Source organism: Pseudopodoces humilis, chromosome 13, assembly GCF_049639895.1.
Source record: "Pseudopodoces humilis isolate 2021_Gansu_Grassland_sample_001 chromosome 13, ASM4963989v1, whole genome shotgun sequence".
NCBI lineage: Eukaryota > Metazoa > Chordata > Aves > Passeriformes > Paridae > Pseudopodoces > Pseudopodoces humilis.
The window spans coordinates 17716355-17728717 of record NC_142212.1 but is presented as its reverse complement, the minus strand read 5'-3'; the positions used below and the strand labels follow the sequence as shown (position 1 = coordinate 17728717).

At 42.2% G+C, this 12363-nt stretch overlaps 1 long non-coding RNA gene across 2 annotated transcripts in view; it reads right to left on the bottom strand.

The window, feature by feature from the left end:
* The window catches only part of LOC148183241 (uncharacterized), a 48805-nt gene that overhangs the window by 15969 nt on the left and 20473 nt on the right, over window positions 1-12363 (bottom strand). The window contains exon 3 of one of the 2 annotated variants that reach the window (XR_015773661.1): window positions 4179-4218. The exons of the other annotated variant lie outside the window; for it this stretch is intronic. This is a non-coding gene — a long non-coding RNA (uncharacterized LOC148183241). Of the gene's footprint in view, window positions 1-4178; window positions 4219-12363 lie in introns of those variants that run through there. 2 annotated transcript variants of the gene reach the window in all.

Here is a 12363-nt window from a genome sequence, read left to right as displayed (position 1 = left end):
TGATGTACACAAGAGCAGCAAGCCTGTCATTGCTTCCCCTGGGTGCTCTGAGGCTGATCTGCCACAGTCAGGACAAGTTTTAAGAGAATTATCACAGTGCCCCCCATCTCCTGGAACACAGAGAGAGGGGTGAGGGTGAGAACGGTCTGGAGAGCAGAAGGCACAGCAGAGCCCTCTGCACCTTCAGGTCACAGCCTGGAGCACATCCTGCAGCTGCTGCACATCAGGGTGCAGTTAAAACCCACAAAAGCAGCTTCAGCACCACAGTTGGCCACAGTCACAAGGGCTTGGAAGATAGATTTTAATTCTTTATATGATGGTCTTAGACATTTGTCTCCATTCATCCCCACTGCACATGTTCTGTGTGGAGTTGATCAGGAGCTGATAATGCCTTCAGCCCCAAGGCAGTGGTGTTCCAGGGCTCACATGTATTTCTAAGAGTTCCCAGCTGTCTCTGAAAGCAGAATAAGCCCAAGTCCCATTTGAGTCTCTTTTAAGTCTTGGTTCAGGAGCAGAAAAACAAAGCCTCAAGATTTTATCCTTTTTATTCTTGGCTGCAAATGCCAAGAGAAGTTTAAAATTAATAGCAACCAGAAAAAAAAAGGGAATAAGAAATAAAAGAAACATTTACTGCCTCAGATACAGGCCTGTGCCCCTGACATCTCCATATCAGGGCAGTATTGTCTCTGCTGCAGCAGCAGGGAAGCATAAAACATGCTCTTATTGCAAACACCATGAATTTTTCTGTCCTTTTAAACTTCATTGGGGAAGGCTGCATACTATAAAAACAAAGAGAATGGAAGACTTTCATTCTACATAAGGCAATTACCAGGCCTGCCAGCAAGAGCAAGATTTACTGCATGGAAAGGGTAAAGAGAAAGGAGTGTGCCAAGCAGTTCAGGAAAATATTGGAAGAGACAGGCTTGCAGGATATTTTTCCAGCCCCAGTTTTGGTAGAGGTCATGTAGCTGTAAGAGCAAGCTCCAAAAATCCCAAACACCCCACAGGTCTTTGTACAGGTGATGCCACCAAAACCAGAAAACATCCACAGGACTTATCTAACACAGGACATGGGACTACAAACCCACATTCCTGTGTCTTCTGAGGCTATCCCAAGTATTCCTCTGCAAAGCTGGAAGCTACAATGGAAAATCAGAGCCAAGACACACCCAGATGGTCCAGGCAAAGCAGGTCACTAAGAGCAGGGGCTCTGAGCCAGTGTTAGTGCCCAGGCAGCTCCAAGGGAAACCTTCCAGAGCATCCCTGGTTCTGGAATTCTGGCTGGGAATGGGACAGTAACACCACTTAGGAGCTCTTTCTCTGCATCAGTCTCAGCTTTGACCATAGTGCTGCTGTGAGAAGTAACTGAACATCCCCTCACCCAAATCTTGTTGTGTTTGGAATTCAGGAGCTGCTGCTGTTAATTCAAAATAATGGCCAAGTTGGGAAGATCCCTTATGCTTGTAAAACTCTTGGATGGAGAAGGCATCTCCAACAGAGCTTCTTTGCTGGGTTAAACCTCGATAGCTATGCTGGAGAACAGCTGAGGTTCTGCTCAGCAAACTCAGTCTCAGAGATTGACTGCTGCCATTTGCTTCAAAATGGCAAGAGATAAAAAAAATAGACTTTCTTCTTTTAAAGTATAAAAACTACAGCTTTGACATAAAAAGACACCCAATCAGCATTACAACTTGGCGAATGTGATGCAAACTAAAGAATAAGTACAGAAACCTTTGGCAAACTCCCAAAGAAAGCAAATGTGTTGGAAGTCTCAGCCAAACTCTCAAAGAAGTTAAAAAAAGGAATAGCAAGGGATTTATTCCATGCAGCATGTGTTGGTGGCTTTGGATTTTTTTCCCAAAGGATCCTCACTCAGCCACAAGAGGAGATCCTGTGGTGCTGGAAGCTGTGAGGAGTTTTAACACCCAATTTTTGGTTACTGCTGCTGGCACCAATAATTTTGGATGCTTAGCTGCCTCTGGAATGAGTGTCCCCTGCAGGCGAATTGTCATCCTCAGTGTAAAACACACCTGGAGCCCATATGGCCAGTGAGGAAATCCACCTTCTGAAGTGCAGAGAGGAGAACTCAGCTGAAATCTCAAATTGTTAAACTGCTGTTCTGAAAGACTGGGTATAAATATTAACACCATTGCTAAGCACTTGTACTTTGCATTCCTGCTCGAAGCAACTTTTATTGCTGAGTTTTAAGTGCCTGAAATTAACACCTTCTCCTGGAAATGCTGACAGATCTTTCATTGCAATAATGCCACGAGGCACAGAGCACAGCTACAGCACCAAAGCCTATTTAAACCAGAAAGCAAAGCAAAGCTCTGGGGCCAGCACCACCCTACAGCAGCCCTGTAAACCCTCCCTGGGGCATCTCAGCTGCCAAAGGAGAGCCAAGAACCCTCCAGCTGCCTGTGCTGGAGAAATCCCTGCCCTGGCAGTGGCTCCTGTGCCTGCTGGGCAGGAGGGTCAGGAAAAGCCAGGATTCAGCTGGGTGCCACAGCCAAACCCATCTGCCAGGGACAGCCTGGCTCCCACTGCTTTGGCTTTTCAGGAATGATATCAACATGAAGTGACAGGGTCATCCTCACCAGGCACTGACTGATTATTTTTGGAGGTGATAATTTCTTTCTCCTCGTTCCACAATAGATAAGAGGCATCTTCCATCCCAAAGGAAATGGAAAAATAAAGAGGGCTCAGAAGGGGAAGATATATGGGATCCTGAAGTAATTTTGCTTTCCTTCTAGCTCCCACACTCTTTCTACACAAGTACACCTGCAAGGAAATATTAATTCCAAAAATGTATTAATTTCTCTTAAAAAAATGGTAGCAGCAATGCCTGAAAGAATTGAAACAAACACACTGCTTTGAATATGTAAAATTCTGCTTTCTGTGATTCTCTCCAGCAATGTTGTTAACAGACAAAACTTTTAACTTCCTCTGCAGCAAGATGCCCCCAAAGCAATCTGAGCCTTTCCTATTGATCCCAAGTGAAATCCTCTTGCTGGGAACACCTTTGCCAACCCGAAATTAAGTTAAGATTTGGGTACAAGAACCCCAGCCACACTTTTGACAAACTGTGTTTGTCTCACTGAGCCTGTTTGGATGTGGCCCAAGCCACAGGTCTCATGGGATGACCCTTCTGCTCCATCCTTGACACCTCCAGGCAGAGTTCCAGCATCTCTCACCCTCACTGATCAGCAGGTTCACTTTTTCTCTCCCTTTGCAGCAACAAAGAAACCTCATAATGCATTGGCTGCCTGATTCCTCACCACAAACCACTCACAAACCCCACAGAACTGCAAATGCATTGCAGCACTGCAATATTGCTGCCCAGAGTTTCATTCTATACTCCCAGGCTGGTTATTTACATCTTTTTGGGGCTTGGAAGAGGCAACACCTGGGAAAAAGCCCAGCTTTTCCACAATTTCTGTCTGCCTTTCTTTCAGCAAGTAAACAAATCAAAAGACCTGATAACATTTACTCCCCTGCTCCCAGAGTCAATTAAAATAACTCACAAAAATTGTCTTGGGAGGTGCAATGCGCACCAGCACTGGAATAAGCAGGAATATTTCCTGTAGAAAAGAGAGAACCTACCATCACTTTTCAGCAATGCTGTTCTCTAATACTTTACCCAAAAAATCCCAAATTTCCTGCCTCTCACAGAGCACAGTTTCCCTTTCCCAGGCTGGATAGAGGCACCCAGAGTCCAGCAGTTTCCAGAAACCACCTGGCTTTGGCCTCACTCCAACCCCTTCCAGCTTCAGCAGGAGCAGAGTCGGGTCAGCACTGTGAGCTACTTTGATAACCAAGGCCTGAATTAACTCAGCCAGCAGTGGCAAACCCAGAAGGGTCTCAAAAAGCATTAACCTGTGCAGCTTCTTCCAGTCACAAAGTGCCAGCATGCAGAAGAGCTCTTTCATTCTGCACAGCTCGAGCTCTATCAGATTTTGGAAAATGCTTGGGTTACTCCTCCTCAATTGCTGTGCTCTAATTGCATCCTAAAACACTGTCTTTAACAAACAAACCTCTGTACACACTTATTTGTTTTACAAACGCATTTCCTCCTCAGCAGTTCCTAAAGCTGAATTTCTGGTTTTAACAAAGTCCTTTGTAAAACACAACAAAAAACACACCAGTGATCTGAAGCAGAGATTTTCAGCTGTACACGTCAAGATCTTAGTTTTAGGATCCATCTGATCTTTCCGGCTTCTGAAAGGAGAGAAGGGAGGAAGAGCTTAAAATTTCAATGAAATACATAATCTATCTTTTGCATAAATCCTCCATGTCCTGGCACGCTCACCACCTGCTTGACTTTCACTCCTGCAGCCTGGGCTCAGCAGGAACAGTCTGCTGCAGGAGCATTTCCAGGCAATTGCAAGGACAACTCCTACAGCTCCATTTGATAGCAAAGAGGGAGAATTCAAAGCAAAACCTACTGAGAGTCAGCCCTGCAACCTTTAACAGTGACACTTGGGCATTTGCAGGCACAGCAAGAGCTCAGGGATTTGACTGGTGACACTGGTTATAACAGAGGAACCAGCATATTTCAATGTATTTCTGCAACTAAAGTTAAAGATTAATTATATATATATTATTACTATTGTTAATTATACATATAATCATTATATATAAGTAAAGTTAGAGAAAAATACATATAAATATAGATAAAAATATATGAAGATAAAGATTTATATATAATTATTATTAATTATATATAATTATTAGATACATTATTATACTTTTAAAAATATATATTTTATATATATATTTTAATATATATATAAGAGGACCATCTAGCAGAATGTCCAGAATAAGCTCCATCACAAAGGCTCAGATGTATGGGTAAAGTACCCATTTAAACAGCTCAGTGATTTTGATTTTAGGAAAATCAAAGTGTTTAGATTTTAGGAAATCTAAACAAAAATACCCCACTTCCCCACCCCCAGCCAATGAAGCCAGCCCTTCTTTGCCCCCTCACATTGTTGTTCAAGGAGTGCAACACCACCCAACTCTTTGCCAATATCCTGATGAAAAACTGTAATCACAAAAATGACAGAAGCAACCCACGAGGATCTGCAGAAGCTGGTATTTACATGGGAAAGGCTCTGCAGATGCTGACCTTCCCTCGAGTTCTTCCCCACCCCAACACAGATAATCCTCTCTGTTGTTATTAACAAAGACAATCCTACAAGCCTGATACACTTCAATGATTTATCACCTCCAGCAAGTGAAACTTTTGTGCTGCATCCTAATTTACTACCCACCAGCAACCCTTCTTTTTTATCAGTCAGAGCAGGAGAGATTAGATGATCCATGCAGATTTTATGTTCTGTCATCCAGGGGATTTACAGCCTCAGTCTCACCCACTGCACTCAGGGAGGTGAAGCTGTGTCAGAGTTGTCCTTTTGCAAGGTGTGAAATTGCAGAGCACTCTGAGGGGCATCAAGCAGGTACTCCCTGAGTTTCTGTGAGCTCAGCAGGTGAACAAGAGACACACAGCAGTGCCCAGGCTGGGGCAGAATCTCCCACCGCCCTGAGAAGAGCTGGTCAGGAGTTTCCCACCAAAACAGCTCCCACTGTGGGCCATGCTAAGAGTGAAATCAGAGTCTGCTTCCCAAGAGCTTCCAGAGTCACAGAATCCTGGAATGGTCTGGGCAGGAAGGAACATTAAAGCTGATCCCACAGGCAGGGTTCCACTGTGCCACGCTGCCCCAAGCCCCATCCAGCTGTACTTTCCAAATGGAACTTTCATGTGCAAGTGAACAATTTTCTCTGTGGTCTTATGAGAGCTTCCAAAGCTCATTATTTTGAGCTCTCACACCTTTCCCAAAAGGGTTAAGGAAAGCACTGGAGCTTTCTCTAAGGGATGGAGCCAGGAGAACAGGCAGGTGTGACCACAGATAACATCCTCACTGCTTGCCAAGGCACACCTGAGCTGCCCACAGAGAGGTGAAGGAAGCAGCAACACAGGGCATCATTCAGAGGGACAGAACTTTGCTTAATGACAAACTCTGCTTTTAACCAAAATAAACCAGATTATGAGCATTAGGGCAGTCTAGTGTGGAATATATGCTATTAACCACACCTCAAATATACTCTGGATTTTACTATTTTAAAAGTAATCAATCACCAGCAAGCTTGTCAGAAATTTAATCAAAATAAAAAGCAAGTTTGAAGCTTAATGTGTTACACAGATCATTAAGATTTTGAGCAGCACCTGAAGCACCAAAAATTTATGCCCATCAAGTATGATTCAATAAGAGCACACCTTTCAAGAGCACAGATATGGTACATCAAAGTGAAATTTCACACCTGCAAAGTAAAGGAAAAAGGAAACAAACCTCTTTTCTCAAAGCCAGGACCTAAACTTACACAATTCCTTAAAATCAGGAGTATTCGTATTTGATTTGGAAGTCCAGCACCATTCTGCTCAGGACTTCATCCTAAGCTGATTTTCAAGCTCCACTCTTGATGGATATGCTTCTTTAAAGTATTGTCAGCACCCCAGCTGCTCCAGGGGACTAATGATTTTATTTGGTTTCGGTCAGAAGTGAGATTTGTGTCTATCATTGCTCTGACTAGACAGAAATAAATTAACCTAGCAGAGCACCCAGGAGTGCAAAACCAGCTTCTGTAAAGCTGCTGATTCCTCATCCCACACCTTTTCTGTGTGTCCAGCCACGCTGCTGTGCCCCCTGAGGCTCCTTGGTCCATCCCTGTGTCCCCTCCAGCCCTGAGGGGACAGCTCTGCACAGGGGCCTTCTGCAACCAATATTGCAAAAACATCGCTGCTCTCTGGCTGCTCTGCTTTATTGTGGGCTTTAAGTTAACTTTGGATTGATCAATAATTGTTGATGCAAAGCAAGTCAGCTTCACACTCCACTGTCTCAAAACATTTTAAATTTTCAGTTTTGTGTGGCCACAAGGATGCTGCAGGAACCGAGTCTGTGAGGCGAGAGAGAAGCTCTAACTCTGGAAGCAGGAATTTCTTTTAAAAACAGGCTCTGGAATACCTACATTTTTGAAACCTCACCTTGTTAAACTGCTTCCTTTGCCTTAATCCCTGCAACTGGTCAAAACTCCTTTTTATCCTCAATTTTCCTCTGCCAAGGAACTGTCTTGGTTCTTTCTGCATAACTGAGGCTTTGGGATGTTAATTTAAACATTATCTTCTCCAAAGGATTCCTCAAGAAAGGCTGACTGTAATTCCCACTGATGTAACACACACACTCAAGGTAGATGCAGGCATAAATGCCAAAGGTTCTGCTCAAACCAAACCCTTGATATAACAGATCCTTTTCAAAAGTGCTTCGGAGAAGTTAAAAAACAAAACTGTCACATGAATTAAGTACACCCCTTGGCAAACATCCAAATTTTTCTAAATTCCACAATTTGATCCTGCTATAAAGGATCAAATACTGCACCTCACTATGAGCAACATGGAGCAAACTCAAAGGTATCCCACATGATTCTAATCTGACTTTATTCTATTATACAGGCAATTCCTTATTAAAACTTACTCCTAAAGTGAACTCAGCAGCCGAAGGAGATAAGCATCTTTTTAATACAGAAATCCTTTTACCAATTCTGTATCTGTGTAAGAGCAGCAAGATGAAAATGCCAATGGATACAAAACATCTGAGACTTTCTACTCAGATGCCAGATTATGCTGCTTTTTCTTCCGTGACAATCTATAAAGGACTGAATTAAAGTCATTGGTTTATTGTACAAATATCATGGAAATTGTGCTTTCAGTCATTATCCCGTGGGATCACATCTCAAGTGAGAGGGGAAAAACTCCAAATTCCTTTGACCATTGCCAGAGATACCAGAGGCCCTTTTCACACATGGATTTCTGGTGTTATTTACTTTACAACAGTAGAAATATCCCTTTGCATGTTCCAGAAATAAGAAAGGTAAAGGAGTCATCTGTATGGGTGTAAGATAGGATATTGAACTAGATTCCCTGAAGCAGAAGTCACTGGCATAGAGGTAATATTTCAGAAGCTGGAATTGATTTCTAAGCCAGTCCTTCAGCATCCAGCATTCATGAGAGCTCATACTGGACGAAAACAAGTCGATACAAGAGGCATGAGAGATTTAAAAGGCTTTGAGGTACAGTAGGATAACAATGGATAATTTACACATGATGCTTAATAAGCAACTGCAGAAAAGCTTTTTCTTCTGCCAGTGCAGGGTAATTTTTCTCTTTCTTTTTTTTCCACAGTTACACAGTAAACCTTATAAGGTGATTTTGACCAGCTTGAGGCAGGCCAGTGGCTCTTACTCTGGGTTTAATGTGACAGAAGGTGTCCAAGGCCTTTTTATTGCTTGCTGTGGTACTCAAGCCTGCCTCTGGTTCTCCTTCAGTAAATCTTGATCAGCACCAATCTATTCCATTTTATCTCAGCCTTTCAGGATTTATATCTAAGGAAAAGAGCTGATTTTGGCCTTGTGCCAATCTGTCAAAATAATCAAAAGGCCCTTTCTCTCATAAAAATCTAATAGGACTTTCCTGAATAACTCCAGCTAATATTCAGCACACTTGAAATCGAAATCCCAACCTCACCTAAGAAAAGCTTCCCTTTACCTCTTTAAGCAAGCCCATGTACTAACAATGCCAAGTACTGTCAGGTTAAAATATGAGACAAATTAACCTTCATTAAGAAAATGCACCTGCAACACAGCCTACCAACTGTGAAAAAGCAACTGTTCCCTGGATTTGCATTTGTATTGTCTTCACCCCTCATTAAACAGCCCTGCTGAACCTTGCTGAGCAGTCACTGCCTGCTCTATGTTCAGCAGGAGCCATCTCTCTAGAATCATGGCAATTTTACAAAAATCAAGTTATTTCCTCAAAAATGAGTCAGCAGAACTTTTTTAAAAATCATCATTCTTTCATCACACCCAAAGAAAGAAAACATTATGTAAGAAGTCTGCTTGGTGACAAGGAATAGTTTGAGTAACAAGAGTAACTTCTTAATTTTTTCTTGGGGTTTATTTTTTTTGAGTCAGGAGAATCAAAAATGCATAAATACTGGATGAAACTATTGGCATAAGGGGCTGTAAAAGTAAACAAGTCACAGATCTGAGCCCTAGACCCAGCAAATGGTTTCAGGCAGCTCTCACAAAGACTGATACAGAAGTTTTTGTCGAATTTGTTGAATTAAACTTTTCATTTTCATCAGTTTCTAGCAGCATAAAGGTAGAAATAATAAAAACAATAGTGAAATAGCCTTGGCTTTGCTTCTTATTTAAGAATATAATTTATAATAAGTATATTAAATTATATAATACTTACAATATAATTATAGTATAGTTTATATGTATATAATATAGTAAATATATATTATTTATAATATAATTTTTATTTCAGCAGCATAAAAGGATATTAAACCATTTAAACACTTCCAGCTGCTGAGACTGATGGACACAGCCAGGAGGGTTCTCACTGTATCCTCAGTCCAAATAAGGTGGCTTGTCCTTTGTGCCTGATGAGGGACTGTCACCAGGGCAATCAAACACAGCAATCCTACAGAGACCACAGCCAAAATAACAGAGGGGATGCACTCAGACACTTCCCAAGCCTTCAGATCTGGTTTTTGCAGAGCACAACAGTATTTTTCATCTCAGAAAGAATCCTCAGTGATGAGATAAAGCTTGTAGGCAACAAGAGGTCTGAAGCCACTGTAGAGTCAGTGATTATGTAAGAAATACAACACTGGGATGCTTAATGACACTGGCTCCATTCCCGCAGCTGACTCTGCCAAAGAGGGATTAAACCACCTGAAAGGTACAAACCCACTCTGAGGACACAGGCTCACCCTCCATGACTGAATCCCAGATGATTTTCTACCTTAGCTCATCAATGACCTTCCTGCAGACAGGTACAACGTGACTCTGAGGCAAAGCCTCCTCAGCACCGGTGGGACTTGCACGTCCCACTCAAACTCCTCAGGGTTTCTCTCCCTCCTCAGCTCTGTTTCCTAAAAACTCATGGAAAACACAAATAGGAGCAAGGACTTGATTGGGAGTTTTCACTTAATCACCAAATGTCATAATGGCTGGGAAAGTGCCTAACAAGACCAGTGTTCCAGAGCTCACTCTTCCAACACCAAAATCACACCACAGCAATGTGGGGTTTAAAAACCTCACAGCTCACAGATGCAAAGCAACATTTCCCCATTCATTGCAATCCTTACAGGAGGAGTGAAAGCACCACGTTCTCTTTGCTTCACAGGGAGCTGGGAATTTCACATTCCAGCTTCCCCACGCTTCACTCACACAGCAGCAGTGGCTCCAGAGCCTCAGGCACTGCCCCAGCCGGGTTTGCCAGGCACTCGTTGCACAGAATGGCCTGGGAAATGCTCCACAGGCTTGTAAACCATTACAATAATTCAAACAGGTGTTCAGTGGGGCATTTCATATTATTAGAAGTCCAACTGGATGCAGAATATTACTTGCTCTGGTAATTGACAACCCAAGCGTAGCAGTTATGTAATTTTAAAGTAAGTGTGAGGAAAAAATCAGCTATTCACACATCAGTTCACTCTAGCTTCCAGCAAGCAGGGGTTTTGGTGCTTTGGGATGGGGTTCAATATATAAGATATTTCCACAAACCAGCTCTTAATAGCAAAGAGTTTATTGGCAAATTTGTGTAACTGTACCCAAAGTTTCAGTGCTCAAGGTGAAGCTGAAATGTTCAGAATAGCAGCTATGTCCAATTTGGATAACAGAATTCCATACAGACCACAGGGCTGCATAATTACACACAGACACACTCTTAAGGATCCCTATAAAAAGTTAACAATATGAAAGTATCCAGATGTCCATAAACACAGATATTAACAGCAACCAAAGAGCAGCAGCAATTATCCAATATCCCCAAACAGCTCCCTGTGGTGAGGGGGCTCCAAACAGAACTAACTGTGCTCAGTTCTGAAACCCTGGTAATTTTCTGCAAATTCACACTTGTGCACAAGCTTAAACTCATTGCTGTTTGGGAAAGAGCTTAAAACATTAAGCAGACTTTGCTTTGCTTTTTATCCAAGTCATCCTAACATATATTTGAGATTCTGGAATCTCATTCTCAACATTGGCCAAATTCTGCTACATTTCTCCAAGTCAGAATTAAGTTTTTAAATCGTCCCTACTTTATCTTACTGCAATTAAGAGGAACAGATACAGTGTACAAATCCTGTCCAAATGCCCAGTAATTCCATTCATTGAATGCTTTTCAAAACCAAGAAGATCCAGCACAGTCTCCCTCTATACAGAAACATCTAAATCACCACATTAACGAATGTTTGAGGAAAGAGTTTAACCTCATCAGTAAAGAACCATTGCAATTTTGGTTTTAAATTCCTCTGGAAGTCCCCATTTCCCCCTTCCAAGACACAGCATTTAGTCAGGAGTTTAATTAATTCCAAGCAAAGCTGCTAAACCAAAAGAAAATAAAGCTTCTGACACAAGAAGAGAGACCCTTTGGGAAGTGATTGACACCACAACCCTGCCATTCTTTACCTCTGCAGAGCTCAGCCAGACCCTCCTGGTGCATCCAATCTTTATTTCCACTGCCAACAGCACATTTGGCAATGCCATGGTGCCACCAAGGAAGTGGCCGTGGGGCAGAACTGTCCCCATGACGAGGACATGGGGGAAGGAAATGTCTGGGAAATGGGGAAAATGCCTCCTGCCAAACCTGCTCAGCTCGCCTGCAATCTCCTGTAGCAAGAATTCCAAGAGTGGTTATCTCAAGTCATCAAGTGCCTTGATGTTTTCCTTGATTTTTACCTCTCCTGCTTCTCTTGCTCCCATTTTTGCCATTTTTAAGGCATCTCTGTCAAGTACAAAGAAGTCACAAGAGAGATAAGTGGATTTTATAACTTGGAGGGGAAACAACTCCCAGGATAAGATTCAAGAAACTCCAAGCTCACTTTTTCTAGGGAGTTCAACTTCTCAAAGAGGAACCAAATCATCCAGCTGGTGTTAATCCATTAACAGTGCAGTGGGATGCTGGCTGCTGGACATTAAAATAGTGAACCTGTGTCCTGCATCCAAGAAGAGGTTTTTTTATTGTTTTACATGCAGGGAAATAAGTGCCATCCATTGCTTACTTTGAAAAAACAAACACTTGCAGACTTTGGAATGGGTGAAATCCCACAGTATTTTCTATAGACTTAAGTTATTGCTCTTTAAAAGGAAATTCAATACAAGCACAGATACCTAATTACTTGTGAATCAGTCCCATACAAATATTAGACTATAAATTAGACTGCTTGAAAGTAATTCCTCTGCTTCTTGGGGCCTACTGAAAAATAAATTATAATAAAATATCATTGTGCCACAGCGTAA